Raw genomic sequence first — 26821 nt, forward strand, 5'->3', positions numbered from 1 at the left:
GTGCTGTACACATAATATTGTTTTTATCTTAATTTAGCTTTTATTTTGACTGCTTCTTGTATCATCTTTATCTGGATACAATATTTACCTAAGTGGAATACATATAATGACATAAATAATGAGAAAAAGAAATCCACATGGATTTGAATATCACGTCTCCCCTTAATAACTAGAAAGTTATTCACGTAAATATTATGTTTAGGACTTATTTTAAAGAAATTACTTTTTTGAAATAGACCACTGGGATGATTGTTTTGCATTTTTAAATACTTTTAGAATATTTACGCTTACCCTACCGGTGCGCTTGGTACATGCTCTCAGTTTTAGTGGAGTCCGAGTTGCTCATTTGCTTTTGTTACTTTGTATGTATGATTTTAGTTACTTTATGTTCTTTGTTGTGTATGTCTGTTTTCCATGTCGGGTCTTTGTCCCTGGATTGCATTCTTTTGATTACCGCTATAACCTTGGTTCCCTTGATTACTCTTTAGATATACACATTACAAAAACTTGTTTAGTGTAAATACCTGAATCAGAATCATGTTGATACAGTTCATAGTTTATACTACCGTAAGCCACTGTGGGGACATGATACAATTAGATCTGCTTGCACACAGTGGATTTATTTTGTGTGCCCATCATTATATGAAATTTACCTATTGTGGTCTTAAAAGAAACAAATTAGAGCAAACAATAAAAATCCAATTATAAAGTACTATCAAATTCCAAGCTTAGCAACGTCGACCAAATTATACTACCCACTTGCCTCTGAATGATTGCAACCAACCCATTTAACCAGAAAATACAGCTCTAATTAGGCTATAGAATATTACCCGGGGTCATTATTATTGAAAAATGTTTTAACAATGAAATAGACATTTTTCTTGTAACATGATATAGTTTACAATATATAAAGTTTGTCACAGTTCTCGTTCATATAGTTTATTGACTTTTGAATAAAAAAAAATGAAGAGAAATCCTGCAGTGATTCAGTAAGTTTTTTCTTCATAAATAGTGCACGTGTTATAACACGAAACAGTTTCTTTTCTATAGGAACTTTATAAACGTTCGTCAATATCACAATTTTTCCCCAAAGTAAAACTTGTAGATTCAACAAAGCAATGTGAATTTGTCCTTTCCAAAATGCTATTGAAGATTCGTATCAGTGAAACAGACGCAATTATAGCTTGCCTGAACATGATGTTATCAAATTATTTAGAAATAAATATTACGCATAAGATAAACTAATACTTCTGCATTGTGCACAGTGTTACGTTGTCGTTCTTGATAATCATATTGGTATTTTTTTCATCTTTTCAGATGGAAGAATTCCTGCGTATCAAGACTTACGTCAACTTATACAAAAAAAAATGGCGAATAGAAAATAATAATAATAATAATAATAATGAACTATAGTTGAAAAAATAATGACATAAACAGTTAACTGATAAAGAACTGATATTTGCCCTTTTTACTTCGAAAATACAGTGAAACCGGTTTAATCCGAACCCCGAATAATCCTGAAAACCTATGTAATCCGAACTCTGAATAATCCTGAAAACCTATTTAGTCCGAACCCTAAATCATCCGAAAACCTATTAAATCCGAACCCTGAATCATCCGAAAACCTATTAAGTCCGAACCCTGAATAATCCGAATATATTGAATCCGAACCCTGAATTATCCCGAAAACCTATTACGGCGGAACCCTGAATAATCGAAAGCCTATTAAACGCGAACCCTGGATCATCCGAAAACCTATCCAATCCGAACGCTGAATAATCCGAAAACCTATCTAATCCGAACCCTGAATTATCTGAAAACTTACCTAATTCAGACACTTTTTAAAGTCACTCAATATTACGTTAAATGTAAAAAGACAACTGTCGAAACTAGACAATACAGAACTATTAATGATAAACCCACTCAAAATTATTTATTATTCGTCATGTCAGTGCTAACGCAGGATTCGTAATGCTTACAAAAAACTCTTATGTTTCTAAAAACTCAGAGAACGCTTACCCTAATGATGACGTTGTAGATACTCGCAGTTTTTAATGGAGTCAAATAAAGACATTAGAAAATAAAATCAAACATAATGGAAATGAACTAAAATATCGGTATATGACTTCTTTCATATTTATGAAATCATTATATTCGAATTAATCAAATACGTGCTTCAATAAGATCAAAATCAAAATATGATTATAAGCGGATAAGACAATGAACCATGCACATTATAGAAAGTCTGTCTGTCTGTTGGGGTTTAACGTCCGAGCAGCAATATTTCAGCTATATTCAGTTTGTTTGTTTGTTTGTTGGGGTTTAACGTCCGAGCAGCTATATTCAGACAATGAACCATGCACATTATAGAAAGAGTGTGATACATAATACAAATTATTGATCTAGAACTTATTTTGCAGGTTACGCCGTTTACAATTATCTATATACCTAAGTACGCGACTATTGACAGGAACATAGAAATGTTATGCATTATCGATAAACAGCATGCAAAATTGCTTTATAAATTCCGTTTTTGGTCGTAAATTGGTTAGCAGGTTTTTTGCAGTGATAATTGTCACTGTAGATAGGCTCACACAACTAGGGAGGTGATATTTACGTTTTTATAAGTGTTTAAATGCATAATGTGCTAAAAACCAACATCTAATTCATTGTTTGTTATGTTTTTCACCACTACTGAATGCCAAGTTTATTTTGATGGACAGTACAACCCGTGTCACATACATATTAATCGATGAGTTATACCAATGACTGACTTTTAATAACTTCCCTACATTTAAGTTCGGGGAACCTTCTACAAAAAAAAGTACACATAAACTCGAAATAGTCCGTACCATTATCCTAGAAAATATGTTGTTCGTTATTTGTTGCAAAATGATGTTGTTTAAGCAATCGCTAAAAAGACTATAATCTTTAAACTGCAAACGACTTTTTGTAGGAAAATATGATATGTTAATCATAACACTTCAAAGAATTTCTCACCCGTGCAGGTCCGGGTGTCAAAAGAATAAGCCTGCAGCACCGCTAAGCTTGTTGTAAAAGGCGACTAAATAGTACTCAGAACCTTAGCCGGGGTGAGGATGCTAACAATCAAACAATCAAAGAATTTTTCGCGCCAAAAACATAACGTTAATGACACAATGTACTTGCAGAAATAATTTCACAAAAAATAATGAAATATATGAATGTTCTGTAATTTATAGAAACGAAGATGCGTAAGCTCACTACAGGATAGTTCTTTGAATGGCGTAGAATTGTTTTCCCCTTCATCTGTTGGTTTGAGAACGTACTTGCCATTACAGCAATTAAGACCATTGAGTTTTTGTAAGAATCAGTCAAATGGAAAAAAAACATCAGAAACATGCATGTCAAAATATTTCACACACTGCCCGATTCTTACATGAACTGACACTTAATTATATTATTTTTATGTACGCTTAAATGACCACAGTTTAAAAAAAATACTTATTGAAACAAATAAATTAATTTAAGGTTACTGATATACTCTACTATTTAAAGGTTGCTTGTTCAGAGGGAATAATATTAATAGATTGTAGGAAAAGTGGTTTCACTTGATACATTGATATTACTCTGAGGTGTAGGCGAGAGCACTACCAATGTTGAATTATCCTTGCCAAGTCACTTTATCGATAACGTCCTCCACATAAGCAAATATTTTTTGTTATTCTTTAAAGAATCTATAATGGATACATTTACGTGGTAATGCTCTTTTGACCTTCTAACGTACATTAATAAATACCACATGACCATGTTTAACAAACCAAAACATTCTTCAAAGTCTTTGAATCCCATCCATTTCAGAAACTTACTTCTGAGTAAATATGTTTGACTTTATTCTTTGATGTTTTATCCATAGAAAGATCATTTATGATATTCACCTTTGAAAAATATGTGTCTTTTTTTATTCCTTGAAAACATTTCAATTAATAATGAAATTGAAAAAAGTTCATAGAGGTTATTTGTTCCAGGAATTAATCAAAGCTTTATGTTGGTTGTGTTTCATGCAGACAGGTTAAATATGGTCTTCCCCAATTTTCATCAGATTGATTGATTGATTGTTTGGGTTTAACGCCCGAGCAGCAATATTTCAGCTATATTCAGACGATGAACATGAAACGGATGATAAAATGAACATGAAATGGAGATGAAATGAAAAACGGGATGGGACACAAGGACAGTAGGATCGACCTATTTTGATTACCCATCCTTTCTTTTTTCTAGTGGCAAAGTCGGGCAATTTAGCCTCCTGTGGCGGAGCGCAAAGGTTCCTACTCCTATCGAATACCACAGCAGGGTTCTTTAACGTGCGAGGAACGTGGCATCTTTCCCAACACGGTGCACCACTATGCTTTGCGGTCAGGTTTTCCGTATTATAGCCTGACAACCCCAGCATGTAACACGCCAGGGGTACCCCATTCCACCACCTGGGGCACACATCCCAGTTGCTCTGTGGGCAGAGCGCCTAGCCCCGGCTAGGTTTCTGAGCACTATTTAGTCGCCTTATACGACAAGCTTAGTGCTTCTGCAGGCCTATTCTTTTAACACCCGGACCTGCACGGGGCCAGAAACAGTAGTGTTAAGACTTGTTTTGTAAACGGAGTGTAGTAGAGTGAAAGGTATAGAATAGAGTTTGGTTCTAATGTGATGAAGTTCATGAGGTTTTTGTATTAAAGGAAGGAGACCATCTATGGAGACATCATGTAACTTAGGTGACGTATAGTGGCGATGGCCATGACTCCTTTCCCGTCTTGGATTTTTTTCAAATAAATTCATCACAATTATGCTATTGTTATATTGGCATGAAAGGTATCCAATGCTTTTGATGTTGTCATTGCATCCGTAAGGTATTGCAGTACCTAATCCAGTACTCCTCTTTTTCCCTACGATAGTTTTTACTTAGAACGGGACTATTCGAAGGATGGTAATTTTTTTTTCTAAAATACGAACTTTCATAGAGCGGATTGAATTATCTTGTTGATTAAAATGTTAATAAATTGTCGGGACTTTGATACTATTTATTCCCGAACGATGACCGCACATTCCTTTGTTTAATCGTTCTTGTGTTTCACCGACATATATTGGACCGCATAAGCTGCATTCTAATTCATATATTAAGTTTGTTGACTTGCAACTGAAGGCATCGTGACTTTTTTGTATGGAAGGTTTTGTTTGTAAGGGAACTAGAGAAGTAAGAGTTGGTTATAAGAATGTTGCAAGCGGTCAAGCAAACAATTTTTATCCGGACTGACAGAACGGACGGACGGTGTGTAAAACTAAAGGCCACTCTGGCAAAAACCGGTTGGGGACTAATAAAAGGGAAAATACAATCACAATGCCTAGCTTTGAACAGGCGTAGTAGAAATTACATTCATTGGTGATGGTAAAGGGAAATTGGCAATAAGGTCCATACCAAAATACAAATTATAATAACTGCAGTGATTTGATTGTTCTGCTGAATTTGTGATCAATGGATTCAATGACTCTGCAATTTATTTCTTCATCATCTGTGTTTTGTTCTTCGTGGTTATGTATCTGACCGGTTTTTCCTAAGTGTTTTGGAGAATGTAACATTATTCTAATAATGTACAATGCACGTTTTTCTCAGTTATCATTTCGTAAGTACACCCAGTTGTTTTAGCGGTTTGAAATATGAGTACTCAATGACATGCATTGTAATCGTAAAAGAGGATTGACATAGCTAAATAATGACTGAAAAAAGGAATACATAGTACTAATATTAATACTTTTTACATTTTTTGTACGGAAATTTGATTCTGGCAATTCATAGATGTCACATCTAACATCTTTTTTTTTATAATAACACAAGGGCTCTCAATTCGATGACGGCAAAATATAAACAACAACACCAGCAGGATACAAATCTATTGTTTAAACAAAGTTTTTGCACATATTTGTATTGAAAATCTGAATACGTTTAACATTCCAGACAAAAACGTGTCAAGGATTTCACTTAAAAGACCTTACTTGCAATCTTAAAATAAACCGAGTTAAGAGATATTATCTTTCGATTAATCAAATAATTAATTTTCTTAAAATAACGTTACTCGAGCCATTTTTGTTTTAAAATAACAAATATCACATTAAATCAACAATATTTATGCAACGTGAAGACTTTTTACATTTGTTTGATGCATTTTCATTTTGTTGTATTTTCTAATTATAGATATTTTCCATTATCGAGTCTGTACCACATGGTTGATATATAAATGATTAAATACAACCTTATCCCGTGCAGGTCCGGGAGTTCAAAGAATAGGCCTGCAGCAGTGCTAAGCTTGTCGTAAAAGACGACTAAATAGTGCTCAGATCCCTAGCCGGGGGCTAGGGCGCTCTGCCCACTGAGGAACTGGGATGTGTGCCCCAGGTGGTTGAATGGGGTACCCCTGTCATGTTACATGTTGGGGCTATCAGGCTATAATACGGAAAACCTGACCGCAAACCATAGAGGTGCACCGTGTTGGGAAAGATGCAACGTTCCTCGCACGTTAAAGAACCCTGCTGTGGTATTCTCCCGGAGTAGGAACCATAGGGCTCCGCCACAGGGGGCTAAATTGCCCGACCCTACCCACCTCTCCCTATTTCCAGTGGCAATCAAAATTTGTCGACCCCCCATTGTCCTTGTATCCCATCCCTTTTTCATTTCATCATCATTTCATGTACATTTTCTCATCAATTTCATGTTCATCGTCTGAATATAGCTGAAATATTGCTGCTCGGACGTTAAACCCCAACAATCAATCAATCAATAAACTGAAGTCATCTACAAATAGCTGCAAAACCTAACCTTTACTGACAAATGTACAACTGAAAAGCACGGAAATGAATAATACAAGGTTATCTGACACATGTATCAAATAATGATGTCTTGTACTAAATGACATTTTAAAATCAATAGCAGAAATACGTTGACATTAGACAGGGTAATACCCTTAGATAATAATGGTGACAACTTGCTTGCTATAATTTTAAAATCTCTTTAAAGACAAGAATAAAATAATTCTCAGAAATGCGTGTGGATATGCTGCCGACTCTACGTCAACTTATTTGTTGAAGGTGAAAAAAAGAAATGGTTAACTACGACACTTCATACTGATAAATTATCACTTAACTATTTTTATCAGCTTGTTCTTTTTCCCATAAATTCTGCGTTAATGGAATTTGTAAGTGTTAGCGAAAAAAACATGTGATTTATACTATGTAGTCCCCTGAAACAAATTTGTAACGTTTCTTCAACTACACATTAACTCACCTACAAGCCACACTCAATCAATTCAAAAATATATCAGAACAAAGTACAAAGTATGAACCAGTATAACCAACTGCCTTTGCAGACTGATTGGAATACACAATACATAGTTAAAATCGACGTACACTGAAAATATCAAATGCTTGACTATTGTAAATGTTTCTCCGCTGTATTTATACAGATTTCAATCTCGTGGTCTACTTAATATGGGAAATAAGCTATTCATTTCAACGAAACATTAACATAATCAAATTATGTTTTGCATTAGAAAGAGAACTTCAAAAGAACTTCAACTCGCAACATAAGTTATGATATTTATGTTTATGTTTGTTTGGGTTTAACGTCCGAGCAGCAATATTTCAGCTATATTCAGACGATGAACATGAAATGGATGATAAAATTAACATGAAATGATGATGAAATAAAGAAAAAAGGATGCGACACAAGAATAATAGGGTCGACAAATTTTGATTGCCACTAGATAAAGGGTCGGGCAATTTGGCCTCCTGTGGCGGAGCGCAAAGGTTCCTACTCCTATCGAATACCACAACAGAGTTCTTTAACGTGCGAGGAACGTGACATCTTTTCCAACACGGTGCACCACTATAGTTTGCGGTCAGTTTTTCCGTATTATAGCCTGACAACTTCAGTATGTAACATGCCAGGAGTACCCCATTACACCACCTGGGGCACACATCCCAGTTGCTCTGTGGGAAGAGCGCCTAGCCCCCGGCTAGGTTTCTGATCACTATTTAGTCGCCTTTTACGACAAGCATAGCGCTACTGCAGGCCTATTCCTTTAACTCCCGGACCTGTACGGGGCCATAAGTTGGGATAGAATATCATGACAAAAGTGAACTTAGTTAAAACAAAACGGAGAAAAAACATAACCCACATTAAAAGACAATGGACTCGGTAATATTTATTAATTTATCAAGTTGATAAGAATACAATAATAAACAATAACATGATAGAGCGATAAAGACAGTTACACGACAAATGCATATCATTCTCGTTAAAATGAGCCTTTTTTCCAGTTCTTTGATGTGTTTTTAATTATAAGATGATGTATCAGACAGTAATTCTTTAACACGTATGAAAAATAAAAGTCATTTTTTATGTTGGAAAGATATGATATCATTTTTCGTGGCTCCTGAATGGACGTCAATGCAACATTGTCAGTTCTTTCTTGTCTTTCTTGTCATTTACGACTGATTGATCCTTTATTTTTCTCCAAAATCGTATTATTACTTTGTTTGCTATGTGAAAATATAAAGATGTTTCTTTGGTGTGAATACAGTTTCCTGGGTGTAAAAGAGTAATCAAGGAAACCATTATTCTAGCGGAAATCAAAAGAATGAATGTAATTCAGGAACAAAGACCAGATATGAAAAAACAGTCACACACAAAAGAAAGAACAAAATTACAAACATCATACATATAGAGTAACAAAAGTATTTTAGCAACTTGGACGACTCCATTAAAACTGGTACCATGGATCAGGTGCACCGGTAGGGTAAGCGCCGTCTGCTTTTGTAGAAATACCTGCCGAGTTGCTCATAAAAAGTCCAGGATAGCCAAAAGAGGAAAGGAAAACTATGACACATTGAAAAAATCAGTTCTCATGGTAGAGATGGATACACCGTAACGATCCACAAATTCATGATAACGACCATAAAACTTCTGTAGTGAAGACTTCAATTTTCTAGCAACATTACCATGTTTTAGAAACCTAAATGTAAGACGTCAAGCGGTACAAAAGTCTTCGTAGTTACGACAAGCTCCGGCATAACGTATGAGTTTTGATATGAAAACTCCATAAGTAGGTGCAATTATATTTAAAAAAATACAAAATTTACATTTCTTAACAGTTTGTGTTAAATGACGTCATTTCAATGTACTAGTGCTTCAAAACATTTTCCCCTTATATTTATTTATTTTACAATGGTATTACCAATTTTTATGTGTTATGTTACAAAAATATATATATTTTCAAGCAATATTCATAGCTTAATACCCCTTTACCTTTGTAATATCATTTTTTAATTGCAAACATTGTTTTGTAGTCTTGATTGTGACCATTCAATACCAATCGGTTCTCTAAACATGTATGACAACACATCAAAATTTAAGATGTCCTATTAGGAAATATTCTCAACGATGACTACAAAGTGTTTCATGTGATAATAAAAAAACTGTGTTCCGAGAACTAATAAATGCACTCTCATAAAATATCTTGTCTGGTAAAATATTGTTAAGACATTTTAATCTCTATCCAAAACCACTCTAATTTTCCGATTTAAAGTCGTAAATATGATTCCATTAGTATTTGATAAAATATTGTAATTAAAAAATCATGCCATTCAATATATTTGCAAAACATCATAACAACATTGTGGAAAAAAATCAAACAATCTTAAAAAACAACAAAGTATTAAATAAAGATTCTTTTTTTCAAATTTTTAACAAGCATTTATGGCTAAAAAGGTGTCGAGTTCTTCTATTTTCTTCATGCCGTTTCTCTTTCTGTGTGTAATATTGCTAAGTACGTACGTGTTAAATTGAATGACTTCCAAGGAATTTGTACAATTATTATTGCTGTTTCCTTTGGTTCAAAGATATTAAAAGTACAAAAATGTTTTGCTAGAAATTCGCTTAAAACAGAAGCGAAATTGCTAATCAACATTAAAAGCATACAACTCACAAGCATCGATATCTTTGTAACAAATATTCTTACACAACGTATGATTTAAGGTAGTAGACCTGGGGTAGCCCCAAAATTTCCCGATAATTCAAATTTCTTTAAATTTGTACATAATATTACACTGATTGTAGTACATCTTCTGACAATTTTTAAAGACATTTCACCGTGCAGATTTTGAACAATAAGGACTATAAAATTGCAAAAAGAACCATATCTGGTATGGTTCGGGTCATTTTTACAGAATATTCAAATTAACAACTAAATATCAGGTCGCCCCGTGCAGGTCCGGGTGTTAAAAGAATAGGCCTGCAGCAGCTAAGCTTGTCGTATAAGGCGACTAAATAGTGCTCAGAAACCTAGCCGGGGGCTAGGCGCTCTGCCCACAGAGCAACTGAGATGTGTGCCCCAGGTGGTGGAATGGGGTACCCCTGGCGTGTTGCATGCTGGGGTTGTCAGGCTATAATACGGAAAACCTGACCGCAAACCATAGTGGTGCACCGTGTTGGGAAAGATGCCACGTTCCTCGCACGTTAAAGAACCCTGCTGTGGTATTCGATAGGAGTAGGAACCTTTGCGCTCCGCCACAGGAGGCTAAATTGCCCGACCTTACCCATCCCCCCTTTTTCCAGTGGCAATCAAAATTTGTCGACCCTATTATCCTTGTGACCCATCCTCTTTTTTTCATTTCATGTTCATTTTATCATCCATTTCATGTTCATTGTCTGAAAATAGCTGAAATATTGCTGCTCGGACGTTAAACCCCAACAAACAAACAAACAAACTAAATATCAGGTCAATTTTAGTGGAGCCCGAGTTACTCATTTACTTTTGTTACTTTGTATGTATTATTTTAGTTACTAAATGTTCTTTTTTCGTCTTTGTCTGTTTTCCATGATTTTTATTTCCGCTAGAATCTTGGTTACCTTAATTACCTTTTCTAATTCATGTAAAATTATTAATATATAAGATTATTTTTGGATTATTTTGATTTTTTATTCTATTAATGTTGTAGAAGAGTAACTTGGCTTTTATTTTACCAAAATAAAAAGGGGCAATTTATAACTATTCGTCTACATGAAAACCTTTTCGTCATTCAAAAATGGCATTATATGGACCAGTTATGTACAAAACCATAAGCCCCGTGCAGGTCCGGGTGTTAAAAGAATAGGCCTGCAGCAGCGCTAAGCTTGTCGTAAAAGGCGACTAAATAGTGCTCAGAACCTTAGCCGGGGGCTAGGGCGCTCTGCCCACAGAATAACTGGAATGTGTGCCCCAGGTGGTGGAACGAGGTACCCCTGGTGTGTTACATGCTGGGGTTGTCGGTCTATAATACGGAAAACCTGACCGCAAACCATAGTGGTGCACCGTGTTGGAAAAGATGCCACATTCCTCGCACGTTAAAAAAACCCTACTGTGGTATTCGATAGGAGTAGGAACCTTTGCGCTCCGCCACAGGAGGCTAAATTGCCCGACCCTACCCATCCCTCCCTTTTTCTGGTGGTAATCTAAATTTTGTTTTGTTTGTTTGTTGGGGTTTAACGTCCGAGCAGCAATATTTCAGCTATATTCAGACAATGAACATGAAATGAATGATAAAATGAACATGAAATGAAAAAAAAAGGATGGGTCACAAGGATAATAGGGTCGACAAATTTTGATTTCCACTGGAAAAAGGGGGATGGGTAAGGTCGGGGAATTTAGCCTCCTGTGGCGGAGCGCAAAGGTTCCTACTCCTATCGAATACCACAGCAGGGTTCTTTAACGTGCGAGGAACGTGGCATCTTTCCCAACACGGTGCACCACTATGGTTGGTGGTCAGATTTTCCGTATTATAGTCTGACAACCCCAGTATGTAACACGCCAGGGGTACCCCATTCCACCACCTGGGGCACACATCCCAGTTGCTCTGTGGGCAGAGGGCCCTGAGCACTATTAAGTCGCCTTTTACGACAAGCTTAGCGCTGCTGCAGGCCTATTCTTTTAACACCCGGACCTGCATGGGGAAAGAGAGATGTTCATAGTTTAGAACTAAATATGCTATAAAAATAAATCGCACTTTTAAAAATAAGAATAAAAAAAATAAATAAGTTGGTTTTGCATTTTATTAAGATATAAGAACTGAAATACTCTTGTTAAAAAGGTTTGTTTGTTTGGTTTCATAGTGTACTATAGAATATGTTTAGATCGACTATTTTAATCATTATTTACGTACCGAATAAAAACCATTTACAAAAACTCAAATGTGTGTTTATCTTCAATTTGCATGTTTTATTGACATTCCTTTTAACACCATCCTCCTAATTCATTGATAGAGAATAAATCAGATCCTCTAAATGATGCATTTTATGTGGGCTGATTACAACAAAATCAATTATTCTGATAATGGTTTGAGTAATGTTTCAAAACATGCTGACACTCTGTACGTAATTGCCGACGAATCAAATGCATGACGCATCCTTTTTGTTCATATATTTCAACTATGTTATAAGTTAGATGGAACTTTATATACTTATATAACAGCAAAAGTTAACGGCCACTACAAAAACACTAAAACTAACTTAAATATGTTATTCAGTACCACGCATAATTTACCCCTGCAAACAAAGTTTGTTATTGACTAACTTACAAAGGACAAATCTAAATTCTAAAAGGGTATTTATCGGTATTATATCATTAAAATTAAGTAATGGATATTATGTTGTTTATTTACAGAAATTGATGCAAGGTAATATATAAAAAGGAAAAGGTGTATGGATCATATTTGGCAACGATTAAAATCCTGTTTTATTTTGTTTTCAATAATAGACAGTACTAACTGTGTTGAAAAGTTTCCTCTGTAAGTACATAAGCGCCTTGTTTCATATAAACATTAGTTAACAATATTCAATAACGGTTTTTGACAATTTTATAATATGGTATTTTAGGTAGTGATTTTCAAATTGGCTTAGTTATATAGGCCCAAGGCAAGGCCGATATGAACTCACCAATATGAAAAGCACTACGTAATGATACCTTTTTTTAATCAACTACAGGTTTAAACTATTATTTAATGTGGTATAAATTGCCCAATGTCATTTTGAAAACAAATTTGTATTCTAATGATTTTCTCTACTTATGTTTGTCTTTAGTTTGTTTGTTGGTTTTGTTTGTTTGTTTGTTGGGGTTTAACGTCCGAGGAGCAATATTTCAGCTATATTCAGACGATGAACATGAAATTGATGATGAAATGAACATGAAATGGTGATGAAATGAAAAAGGGATGGGACACAAGGACAATGAGGTCGACAAATTTTGATTGCCACTGGAAATAGAGAGAGGTGGGTATGTCGGGCAATTTAGCCTCCTGTGGCGGAGCCCTATGGTTCCTACTCGGGGATAATACCACAGCAGGGTTCTTTAACGTGCAAGGAACGTGGCATCTTTCCCAACACGGTGCACCACTATGGTTTGCGGTCAGGTTTTTCGTATTATAGCCTGACAACCCCAGCATGTAACACGCCAGGGGTACCCCATTCCACCACCTGGGGCATACATCCCAGTGGCTCTGTGGGGAGAGCACTATTTAGTCGCCTTTTACGACAAGCTTAGCGCTGCAGCAGGCCTATTCTTTTAACACCCGGACCTGCACGGGGCTGTTTGTCTTTAGAGTAAGGATCCGATGATGCCATAAATACTTTCATAACTTTCAAAGTCACCACTAAGGTCTACAGAATTTGTTACAAGCAGCTTATAAAAGGTGAGATGAAAGGTAAATCATTTGCATTAAAATGTGTTGTACATAATGAAAGTTTTTAGTTGTCTTTTTCTTTACTTCATTGGACTTAGTTTTATTTCATAGTTCTTAACTAACATAAACGAATTCTTCTTGAAAATTGTGTCGTTTTCATCGTCTGTTTACATTTCCACAAATCAACGACACCTGACAGAAATCTCTAGATTTTTACACTTTATTATATACTCGCAGACACATACATAAATCTGTTACATGAGGTCAGTAAGTAGTACATAAAGAAAACAAATGACAGAAAAATGAGCAATGATAAATACCGAGATGAATACAGATACATACAGAGAGCAAAGGGTGATAAATCTATCATAGCATAGCAGATATTTTAGTAAACACAGAAATTCTTTAATTGCAAAAAGAGAGAAAACCACCCATTTTTTGCAATTTGGATACTCATAATAATACTTTGCCAAACATTTTTATTTAAGCTTTTTACTTACAGCGACATTGTCACAAATGAAAAATGCATGGATTTCGTCGCCAATATTCTCGTTACAAAAAGAGCATAATCTCTCATGCTTCGAAATGGTATACCACATTCAATTAGTGAATGGAGATTACAGGTGCGTAATTTTGTGATCCAAATCTTGTATTACTGAAGGATGTCTTGAAAAGCGAGTAGAATTCGCCTCTGGATGAACCAGTGGATGAACTCTTAGAGTAATCGGGAAGTTCGATAGTATTTTACTAGAAGTACGCGTGATCGAATATGCTAATAATCCGTATTTAGTCAAATATATTCTAGTCAATTAATAATATTTCTTATTGAAAAGATTTTAAATAACATTGACAAGAAAAAACAAAAACAATAATAAAAAAAAACATACAGTCATTTTTATTCATATGTGCTGTTTAATTTACCTAATCCTAAGTTTTCAAATATTATTTTATTGTGTTATTTACATTGTGTTTATAGATTGTCTCTGTTTCCTGTGTTTCACGTTTTGGCCATGCACAAGCATTTTGTTGTCTCTGAATTGTCTTTCTACATTGATGCTCCGGTATTTTTATCGATGTCATTAAACTCGATATGAAAATATTTTTCGTTGTTTCCGTCTCTTTTCCTTTGTTACGTATTGTTCCAATGTTTTGAATTTGAATTTTGTCTTGCATCATTTCCTCTGAATTATGAAAGTCTCTGTACATATTATATACCCACTTTATTTAGCTGTGACGCTTTTACGTATGAATTTGAAAACACCATGTGTTATACTATGAAAGTTTCCTTATCTCTGGAGGCAAGTTCATTATGCAGGAAGTTACTGCTTTGTAATGTAGATATCATTTACTTCAGTTGCTTCCTGTTTGTTGCCTATATTGTCCATTATTTATCACGTTGTTAGATAAATTATCGCTAAATTACTCAAACACGGAAGCACCCATGCTTATGCATGACTTCTTTAAAAATGAGAATAAATAACAGCTCTCTTTTTGTCATAATTTGTTCACGCATCACCAAAGTTTTCCGACAAATTAAGTTTTTAAAGGCATTCATTCGTTAATATTATAGTTTGAAAATAATTAATCAACCACTCTTAGAAAAAAAGTACAAAAAAACTATCGGACTATTTTGATAAAAGAAAATCACGCCACGAAAACAATCGTAAATTTGGCTAATTTGATGAAACAAGGTTGTTATATGTTATTAATTACATATACTTGAAAAAAAAATTACAAAGTGTCCGTTTAAAATATGTTTGTTTGTTTGTTTGTTTGTTGGGGTTTAACGTCCGAGCAGCAATATTTCAGCTATATTCAGACGATGAAGATGAAATGGATGATAAAATGAACATGAAATGAAAAAAAAAAGGATGGGACACAAGGACAATAGGGTCGACAAATTTTGATTGCCACTGGAAAAAAGGGGGGATGGGTAAGGTCGGGCAATTTAGCCTCCTGTGGCGGAGTGCAAAGGTTCCTACTCCTATCGAATACCACAGCAGGGTTCTTTAACGTGCGAGGAATGTGGCATCTTTCCCAACACGGTGCACCACTATGGTTTGCTGTCAGGTTTTCCGTATTATAGCCTGACAACCCCAACATGTAACACGCCAGGGGTACCCCATTCCACCACCTGGGGCACACATCCCAGTTGCTCTGTGGGCAGAGCGCCTAGCCCCCGGCTAGGTTTCTGAGCACTATTTAGTCGCCTTATACGACAAGCTTAGCGCTGCTGCAGGCCTATTCTTTTAACACCCGGACCTGCACGGGGCGTTTAAAATATGTCAAAAACATATTAATGCTGATTTTTACATATAACATAAAAGCATTAAATGTTAATCAGTAACAGTCATTATCAACATCAGACAGGGGATGATTCATCATATCTCAAAATATGATTGATTGATTGTTGGGGTTTAACGTCCGAGCAGCAACATTTCAGCTATATTCAGACGATGAACATGAGACGGATGATAAAATGAACATGAAATGATGATGAAATGAAAAACGGGATGGGGCACAGGGACAGTAGGGTCGACAAATTTTGATTGTTACTAGAAAAAGGGAGGGATGGGTAAAGTCGGGCAATTTAGCCTCCTGTGGCGGAGCGCAAAGGTTCCTACTCCTATCGAATACCACAGCAGTGTTCTTTAACGTGCGAGGAACGTGGCATCTTTCCCAACACGGTGCACCACTATGGTTTGCGGTCAGGTTTTCCGTATTATAGCCCGACAACCCCAGCATGTAACATGCCAGGGATACCCCATTCCAACACCTGGGGCACACATCCCAGTTGCTCTGTGGACAGAGCGTCCTAACCCCTGGCTAGGTTTCTGAGCACTATTTAGTCGCCTTTTACGACAAGCTTAGCGCTGCTGCAGGCCTATTCTTTTAACACCCGGACCTGCACGGGGCTATCTCAAAAAACCTATCAAACTATTCAACATATTTTACTATGTTTTAATATTTTATATTACGTCCTAAAGAAAACTTTTCCTATCTACATTTCCTTAGATCTGCTATATACCGCGAAATAATTTATGATTGATTGATTGTTGGGGTTTAACGTAGCAGCAATATTTCAGCTATATTCAGACGATGAACATGAAACGGATGATAAAATGAACATGATATGATGATGATGAAATGAAAAATGGGATGGGACACAAGGATAATAGGGTCGATAAATTTTGATTGCCACTAGAAAAAGGGAGGGATGGGTAGGATCGGGTAATTTAGCCTCCTGTGGCGGAGCGCAAAGGTTCCTACTCCTATCGGGAGTAGGAACCTTTGCGCTCCGCCACAGGAGGCTAAATTACCCGACCTTACCCACCCCCCTTTTTCCAGTGGAAATCAAAATTTGTCAACCCTATTATCCTTGTGACCCATCTTTTTTTTTTTCATTTCATATTCATTGTCTGATTATAGCTGAAATATTGTTGCTCGGACGTTAAACCCCAACAAACAGACAAACCTACTCCTATCGAATACAAAGCCCCGTGCAGGTCCGGGTGTTAAAAGAATAGGCCTGCAACAGCGCTAAGCTTGTCGTAAAAGGCGACTAAATAGTGCTCAGAAACCTAGCCAGGGGCTAGGCGCTCTGCCCACAGAGCAACTGGGGTGTGTGCCCCAGGTGGTGGAATGGGGTACCCCTGGCGTGTTACATGCTGGGGTTGTCAGGCTATAATACGGAAAACCTGACCGCAAACCATAGTGGTGCACCGTGTTGGGAAAGATGCCACGTTCCTCGCACGTTAAAGAACCCTGCTGTGGTATTCGATAGGAGTAGAAACCTTTGCGCTCCGCCACAGGAGGCTAAATTGCCCGACCTTACCCATGCCCCTTTTTCCAGTGGCAATCAAAATTTGTCGACCCTATTATCCTTGTGACCCATCTTTTTTATTCATTTCATGTTCATTTTATCATCCATTTCATGTTCATTGTCTGAATATAGCTGAAATATTACTGCTTGGACGTTAAACCCCAACAATCAAACCTATCGAATACCACACCTGGGTTCTTTAACGTGCGAGGAACGTGGCATCTTTCCCAACACGGTGCACCACTATGGTTTGCGATCAGGTTTTCCGTATTATAGCCTGACAACCCCAGCATGTAACACGCCATGGGGTACACATCCCAGTTGCTCTGTGGGCAGAGCGCCATAGCCCCGGCTAGGCTTCCAAGCACTATAAAGTCGCCTTTTACGACAAGCTTCGCGCTGCTGCAGGCCTATTCTTTTGACACCAGAACCCGCACGAAATTTCCTATGCCTGTAATAATTAGTCTTGGAATATTCCAAATACAATAGCAGTGTATATGTAGTTTCAAGCTATGTCTTGTTAAAATAGAGGCCTTTTACCATACCGGTGAACCTGGTCCATTTATGTGTTGTCTATTTTTTGTTCTTGCCCTTATTCTTGCAATACACTCTTTTAATTACCGTTGGAATCCCGATCTTCTCGTTTTCTTTTTAAATATGCAATAGATACTCACAAGCTATAAACATCAAGAGTAATCAAGGGAACCAAGGTTATAGCGGTTATCAAAAGAACGTAATCCAGAGACAAAGACCAGACATGGAAAACAGACACACACAACAAAAAACATAAAGTAACCAAAATCATACATACATGAAAACTATGACCCGTTGAATAAATCAGTTTTCATGGTGCAGATGGATACACCATAACGTTTGTTTTGTTTGTTTGTTGGGTTGAACGTCCGAGCAGCAATATTTCAGCTATATTCAGACGATGAACATGAAATTGATGATAAAATGAACATGAAATGATGATGAAATGAAAAAGGGATGGGACACAAGGACAATGGGGTCGAGACTTTGATTGCCACTGGAAATAGGGAAAAGTGGGTATGGTTGTGCAACTTAGCCTCCTGTGGCGGAGCCCTATTGTTCCTACTCCGGGAGAATACCACAATAGGGTTCTTCATCGTGCGAGGAACGTGGCATCTTTCCCAACACGGTGCACCACTATGGTTTGCGGTCAGGTTTTCCGTATTATAGCCTGACAACCCCAGCATGCAACACGCCAAGGGTACCCCATTCCACCACCTGGGGCACACATCCCAGTTGCTCTGTGGGCAGAGCGCCGTAGTCCCTGGCTAGGGTTCTGAGCATTATTTAGTCGTATTTACGGCAAGCTTAGCGCTGTTGCAGGTCTATTCTTTTAACACCCGGACCTGCACGGGGTTACACCCTAACGATCCACGAGTTCATGAAGATGACCATAGAACTTCTGTAGTAGTGACTTCAATCTTGTAGGAAGATAAATCCGTTCCAGAAGCCTATTTGTTAGAATTCTAGCGAGATACAAAACGTCTGCGTAGTTTCGGCAAGCTCTGGCATAACGTTTGAGTTGTGATATGAACACTCAATAAGCAGATGCTGAAGGGATGTTGCCACAGATGAAAGGAATGTTGACAATTCTGAATGAAAAGTCATCACGTTTGTCGTAAAGTTTGGTCAATAGTTTTCCTTTACCATCGATTTCTAAGTGTAGGTCAAGATATGAGCCTGACTTCACAGTGTCTGTAGTATCCTTCATCTGAAGTTCTTTGGGGTAGATGCGATGTATCAAATCCCGAAATTAGGATTGTTTAAAGATAATACGTCATCTATATAGCGGAAACTGAGATCAAAGGATCTGGCCAAACGGTATTCTTTCTTTCGGATCAGATAAACTACAAAGTCAGCCTCATAAGAGTGAAGGAGGTCAGCAAGTAAAGGAGCACAATTTGTTCCCATTGGAATGCCGACCGTCTGTTGAAAAACGCGTCCACCACACTGGACAAATATGTTGTAGATTAAAAATTCTAGCCGTTTGTAAACATCTTCCTCTGTGTATTTGGAAGATGATTTAGAATAATTTCTTACAAAGTATAAGGAATCTCTACCAAGAACTATATATTTGTATCTCGGTGTACCATCTTTTTTTGAAAAAAAACAATGTATAATGTTTCCAAATTAGGAGTATATGGAATAGAAGTATACAGTGTTGAAAAATCATAGGTTTTAATGCTAATGTCTTGAATTGATAGTCTCCAAAAGATCTTTCCAATTTTTCTGGATCCACATTGAATTAATACCACTACGGGAGCTCATTATTTGAACAATGACAATACAAGTAATCCTTATCACCTATACTAATAGGGAAGAATCGAAGACAAAAACAAAACAAAATATAACACATAAATATTGGTAATATACCCGGTAAATTAAAATAAATATTGATGATGTACAAACAGAAAAGTGAATCATCCGCTGTAATTGTATTTAAATTTAATCATTTTTAAACATGTATTTTTATTCCTCCGTGCATCTGATATTCTAACTGATTTGACCTTGAACAAGGGGCACTGCTAATGTCTTGCAAGAAATGGAAACTGCTCAAACTTCCGGCAGACTCGATTTATAGTGGGATTCATATTGTTAGTTTATTCGATTTGCTTTCGTCTGTTAAGGGATCCCGACGTAGTTTTGTCTACTCAATACCAACTTAATACCAACGTAACGAGCCCCGTGCACTATTTAGTCGCCTTATACGACAAGCTTAGCGCTGCTGCAGGCCTATTCTTTTAACACCCGGACCTGCACGGGGCACCAAGAAAAAGGGTGCTATTGAAATGTATACACCGTATTTCTTAGAGTTCCATCATGCTGTATTTAAACCAAATTTCAAAAGGAAATTACATCAATTAGTACTACTTTATCCTAAATCAAAAGCTTTTAGTTATCTTAGCAATTAAGGTTCATTTGGAAAAATACAGATCAGAAATAAAATTAATTTCAAGGAGGTTAACAATTTGTATCGAGTTGTGATGTCTATTTATAGGGTTTCTCTTTGAAAGACTTGTCATTAAACTAACCTGTGCCATTTTGTTGTCAACGGCAACAGGAAAACAATTATTCATCAACATGACTTGGTCCGAAAACAACATATTGTGACCTAATTGTTGATTTATTTTCCTTTATCTTTTTGACATTCAATTTCATTTATACATGTAACTGTTAAGGTTTTAATTAATTAAGTAAAATCAATTAACTATACAACATAATTACTATTTATACAAAATTAACAAGAGGTGATTGATTCATGTAAAAAAAACCTACAAATTCTATTTAAACAAGTGTGGACACAAACTGGTATTGGTCGAAAGAGCAAATTCGTTTTGTCTTGAGTGTGTTTGCATTGGCTAGAAAACAAAATGTTGTGGTATTTAACAGCAATTAATGCTTGGGTTGGGACTTGGGCTGGGGCACTGCAGTACTTCTTAATGGGGTTGCTGCTGTGATTTTGTAACCCCACCCTATTCAAATGCAAATTCCAATTTTCACAACTAAAAGATTCATTTAATTCTATTTAGTGGTGCAGGAGGAGTAAAATTAAGATATGGGAAATCCTCTTCCTAACGGAAAGTAGGATGGACACTCTATCACTACAAACTCCCACTAAAACTAGGGGTATATTGATTGAAGATATTTCCTGTGCTATACATAGAGGAAATGGAGAGTACTTGTTTTTCCCGAGTTTAAGACCTATTTCTCAGAAAGTAAGATTTAAATTTATATATTATAAGACAGTTATATACATATACATTACATTGCTTCTTTCCTGAGGGTGTACTTGCATGGATTGATTTATTGATTGTTGGGGTTTAACGTCCGAGCAGCAATATTTCAGCTATATTCAATGAACAATGAACATGAAATGGGTGATGAAATAAAAAAAGGGATGGGACAAAAGGACAATAGGGTTGACAAATTTAGATTGCCAATAGAAAAAGGGAGGGATGGGTTTTCCGTATTATAGCCTGGCAACCCCAGCATGTAACCCGCCAGGGGTACCCCATTCCACCACCTGGGGCACACATCCCAGTTGCTCTGTGGACAGAGCGCCTAGCCCCGGGATAGGTTTCTGAGCACTATTTAGTCGCCTTTTACGACAAGCTTAGCGCTGCTGCAGGCCTATTCTTTTAACACCCGGACCTGCACGGGGCTGAAGCTGTCAGAAAAAACGTATTGTACTAGGTTATTAGATTTTATATTTTTTTTATTTCAGAGTAGAACCTTGAAGAAGTAGGGGATGGGCAAGTATGGACACAGTATTCAAGGTTGATACAGCTTTGAAATTTGATTGCATTGAAACAAGATGAGAACATCACAAGTTTCAATATGGCCCTTTCTTAATATTATTTGGTTCATCATTCCTTAAAGGTTCAAGCCAGTCTTACCTTAGTGGTATAGAAAATTGTAGACCAATATCAGAGACATTCATTTGCTTTTACTTGAATTACATGTATACAGTTCAATTCTATGAAATGCTTCCTTTTGGCCGTAATGGTTGAGGTTATATTTCCCAAAACCAATACCAACCTTTTCTTGATTTGAGCAACCAACTAATACATATAGTACATGTAATTATCACAGGAAAATGTCTATGGATTTTCTAAGTCGAATAAAAACAATTAATCGAATTTTTAACGTGCGAGGAACGTGGCATCTTTCCCAACACGGTGCACCACTATGGTTTGCGGTCAGGTTTTCCGTATTATAGCATGACAACCCGAGCATGTAACACGCCAGGGGTACACATCCCAGTTACTCTGTGGGCAGAGCGCTCTAGCCCCCAGTTAGGGTTCTGAGCACTATTTAGTCGCCTTTTACGACAAGCTTAGCGCTGCTGCAGGCCTATTCTTTTAACACACAGACCTGCACGAGGCCCCGGAGTAGGAGTTAGTTTCCCCACTCCGCTACAGGAGGCTAAATTGCCCGATCCTACCCACGTTTCCCTATTTCCAGTGTCAATCAAAATTTGTCGACCCCATTGCCCTTGTGTCCCATCCCGTTTTCTTTTCATCATCATTTCATATTCATCGTCTGATTATAGCTGAAATATTGCTGCTCGGACATTAAACCCCAACAAACAAACAAAACCTAAATTCCAGTCTTTGTTAAAATCAGGCAGTGGGTGAAACAAGGTATAAAAACACCATTTTGAAAATTAACTTGACTATTTGTATCATCAGAATCAAGGAAAAAAGACAAGATTGTCCATATCATTTTTGTTAATTGAGTTACATTTTCATTGAAATGGACTACAAATGAACAGTTCAAGGGCAGAAAACTCTGTCAAAAACCTCATTTTCTTATCTTTCTTTTGAAAAATTGCTAAGCAAATCCAGTGGTGCAGAAATCTTATAATGGTCTTTTCAATGGAAAAAGCACCCTTAAATGACATCATACTGTCAGATAGATCGGTGGGGTTTTGATATGCATGTTTCTGTTAGTTTCTCCATTTTACATGATTCTTACAAAAAAAATACACTTAGTTGCAACATCGAAATGAAAATATTATTTCCCTGGTCAAAAGCTAGAATGAAATTCTGGAGCATGAAAACAGAAGTAAATTCATGAAGTCATAATCAATATACACGGCGGAAAACGAAACAGATTGATTAATTAGTTGTTGGGGTTTAACCTCCGAGCAGCAATATTTCAGCTATATTCAGACGATGAACATGAAATGGATGATAAAGTGAAACAGAGACCTTCTTTAGTAAAATATGATAACATACAATTACCAATGATAAGAAAAACACAATACACACAAAAAGCATTTGCAAAATGAACTGTACTTTATGCTCAGCTTTCGACGTTCTTATTTTCTAATAAGTTTTATACAAGCGGTGCAGAAAAGCGATGTATTATGTGATGCCCTCCTAAAAGTTGCATGTTCATCCGTCTGTCTTTCCGCTCTTCAACGGTTTCCGGATGCTTACTTGAGAACGGATCAATGATTTTTTAATTTTTTTGTTTTTTGAAACTTTGCTAACAGTTGCTTAGTACCATAAATAAAAGGTAAAGTTTAATTTAAGTATTTGTCAGCATGTATTTTTGTCTTTATGTAAATTGGGCAAGAAAATCTAAAATGTGGTTCTTAAGTCAAGCCATTTTGAACATTTTTCTATCCCCGTTGTTTTGGCATTACATGGTGGGGTGTTACTTACTGTTCCATTGTTGGCCTATTGTGTTTCTTATTTTACATTGACAAGAGTCTTTTCCAATTCTTACATGTACTCGCTATTATGGTCCACTCATTTGCACAGTTTTAATCATCTATTATGTATAGGTGGCTATTGTCCTTAAATTGACAGGCATATCAAATTGAATATAGAGTTCACCTTCGATACAAGATACAATGTACATGGAGAACATTTCAAAACAGTATCTGAAAATTTATCTAGGCACTCTTTTCAAAATTGATAAAACAGCGCAACAAAATTTAGGTAAGTTATGTTATATAAAATTAATGTAACTTTCTAATACCTAAGGGATGTCTTAACACTTGTCTAGATACACAGGTTTGTCTATATTCAGACGAAAATTTGTGCTGAAATTGAGTCCACGTTTGTCAAAAGGTAATGATGAACCGTAACCTTTACTGATCAATTGGAAATGTTCGTTTAGACCACGACAAATAATTTACTTACACTTGTTCATCTGTCAAATAATCACAAATAATGTACTAAAAGATGAACAAACATATTCAAAACTAAAGGCATCTCCTGTTCTTTGAATAACAATTATAAAATCATTTGTGGACTGACACAATTTGTAGCTCAACTTTGAGTCGTTTCGATAACAGTTCACTTTTGATTCACAAAATATGGATATATATTCTGACTTTATCAGAAAAAATGACAATCAGCATAATTATAATGCTTTGATGAGAGCAGGAAGCATGATGTTTCCGTGGGTTATTAAATAAATATAAATTTGAAACCAGTTTCGTGATAATTAATGTTTTATCACAATTTTAAAGGAGTATTGTTTTGGCGTTGCAAGATTTATTTTTCATCTGTAGCAGTAATTCAGTCCAAAACGGAATATGCACTTCTGTTCGCGACAAAATTATTTGTTTTTCTTCAAACAAGCATTTCCCTAGGCCACATCTAAATCAAAAGTTGTGATTCTCCATTTCTTTTTCTCGAATTATATGAACTGAACGCACATAATAGAAGAGGACTGTACTATAATAAACATGAAATCAAATCGTGTCTAAAATTGCTCTAATAAATATCGTTATTATTTGCCATCAATTCTTATTGCATGTTGAGAGGTTTATTAGGTGAAGAAACTAGGATGTATATGGTTCTCCTACAAGAAAATAGAAAAAAAATTACACTAAATTAGAATGAATTATTTATGGAAGAAAATTTGACTCAGAGCATGTAATCATCTTAGATAATCATCACTGAAATAACATTCAAGTAATGTAATGATGTAAAAATCAGCAGTAAACAAGCAAGCTGGTTATAAAAGATTAGTTCATTTTAAGGAATTTCCAATTTCATCATAAACTACCAAGACGGAGCTATACAATTAAGTATAGACAAAGGAATAGTAATAGTAACCTTACCTAATAATTACAAAAAAAAAAAAAAAAAAAAATAATAATAAACAAAATATTCAAAACCATTTATATATATCGCAAATTTCGGTATGCTGTACACGTTTTACTAGGAGTAACCTTTCACCAGCAGCTTCAGTACAAAATTATTAATAAGTTTAAGGTTCAAAAGTATTTTAAAAAATAAAATATCGTTATAAAAAGCCGTTGCCAGCACCGGATTATATCAAAGGTTATACAGTTTTGTTAAAATTCGTTGTGAGTAGGACAAAGTTCTAGCACAAATCAGGTTAATAATTCGGATTCATCTTATTGTGTTAACAAAATACGTTTAATAAAAAAAACATTAAGATTAATCTAAATAGTTATATAAATGGCTAAAGCTAGCTAGATAATCACATGCGACAAGTTTTGAAAAAATAATTTCAAAAGTTAAAACGAGAATGATTGATTGATTGTAGAGGTTTAACACCCGAGCAGCAATATTTCAGCTATATTCAGGCGATGTATATGGAATGGATGATGAAATGAACATGAAATGATGATGAAATGAAATATAGGGTGGGACACAGGGACAATGAGGTCGACAAATAATTTTGATTGCAACTGGAAATAGGAAGAAGTGGGTGGGGTCGGGCAATTTAGCCTTATGTGGCGGAGCCCTATGGTTCCTTCTCCGGGAGAATACCACATAAGGTTGTTCTTTCACGTGGCATCTTTCCCAACACCTTACATCACTATGGTTAGCGGCCAGGTTTTCCGTATTATAGCCTGGTAACCCCAGCATGAAAGATGCCAGGGGTAACCCATTCCACCACCTGGAACACACAACCCAGTTGCTCTGTGGGCAGAGCGCCCTTACCCACGGCTAAGGTTTCTGAGCACTATTTAGTCGCCTTTGTCGACAAGCTTAGCGCTGCTGCAGGCCCATTCATTTTACACCCGGAACTGCACGGGTCTAAAATGAGAATTAATATGATGGATATGTCAAAGAGAAATTATCCAAAACCGGTATGAAAAATGTCAAGGCAACCTATTGGTCTTCGATGGACGATGAGGGAATTTTCATACAAACAGGCAGGCTGCAGCTTTCTCCAAAAACATTATTATACACAGGTACAGTGAAATATTTGCCCCTATATTCTTCAAGAACATAGTATGATTATTTGCCGTATAAGGGTAGGCCTCTTATATTGTCTATACAAATGAAACATTAGAAACCTACTGAGTTAAAAAACGGTTTAGCGGTTAATTGGACACGTTCACTAGAGGATGAAAAAAACATTTTGAATATTTGCATTTATGCATATCATATCAATTGCTTTCTGTATAAAAGTTTATGACGATTATTCTGCTGTGCAGTTTTTTTTTCAAAATAAATCTTATTGCAAAATTTTATATATATACTGAACAGAGTAATGCAGACAAACATATAAGAATAAATTGAAACAGATATTAAGCCCTACAGACACATGACCTTATAGATACCGTTTTAAAATTATACAAATAGTCACGGAAAATCGAATTAAATTACAATGTTTTGATAGATTCTGCCGATAGAGATTTGCATGTTTTTATTTAATAGAATAATCTATTTAACCGAGTTTGTATCAAAATTAAAATTTTATTATACTGTTCTTACATAATGGTAA

General features: G+C 36.1%; 1 protein-coding gene across 2 annotated transcripts in view; it reads left to right on the forward strand.

The window, feature by feature from the left end:
* Positions 1 to 26821, forward strand: part of LOC148625374 (uncharacterized) — a 342046-nt gene that overhangs the window by 307838 nt on the left and 7387 nt on the right. Inside the window, exon 5 of one of the 2 annotated variants that reach the window (XR_015919908.1) lies at positions 11148 to 11207. The exons of the other annotated variant lie outside the window; for it this stretch is intronic. The gene's annotated coding sequence lies outside the window, so the exon portion shown is untranslated. Of the gene's footprint in view, positions 1 to 11147; positions 11208 to 26821 lie in introns of those variants that run through there. 2 annotated transcript variants of the gene reach the window in all.

The sequence above is a fragment of the Perna viridis genome, chromosome 2, assembly GCF_037379345.1.
Source record: "Perna viridis isolate PV_CMFRI_1.1 ecotype Kerala chromosome 2, ASM3737934v1, whole genome shotgun sequence".
NCBI classification, from domain to species: domain Eukaryota; kingdom Metazoa; phylum Mollusca; class Bivalvia; order Mytilida; family Mytilidae; genus Perna; species Perna viridis.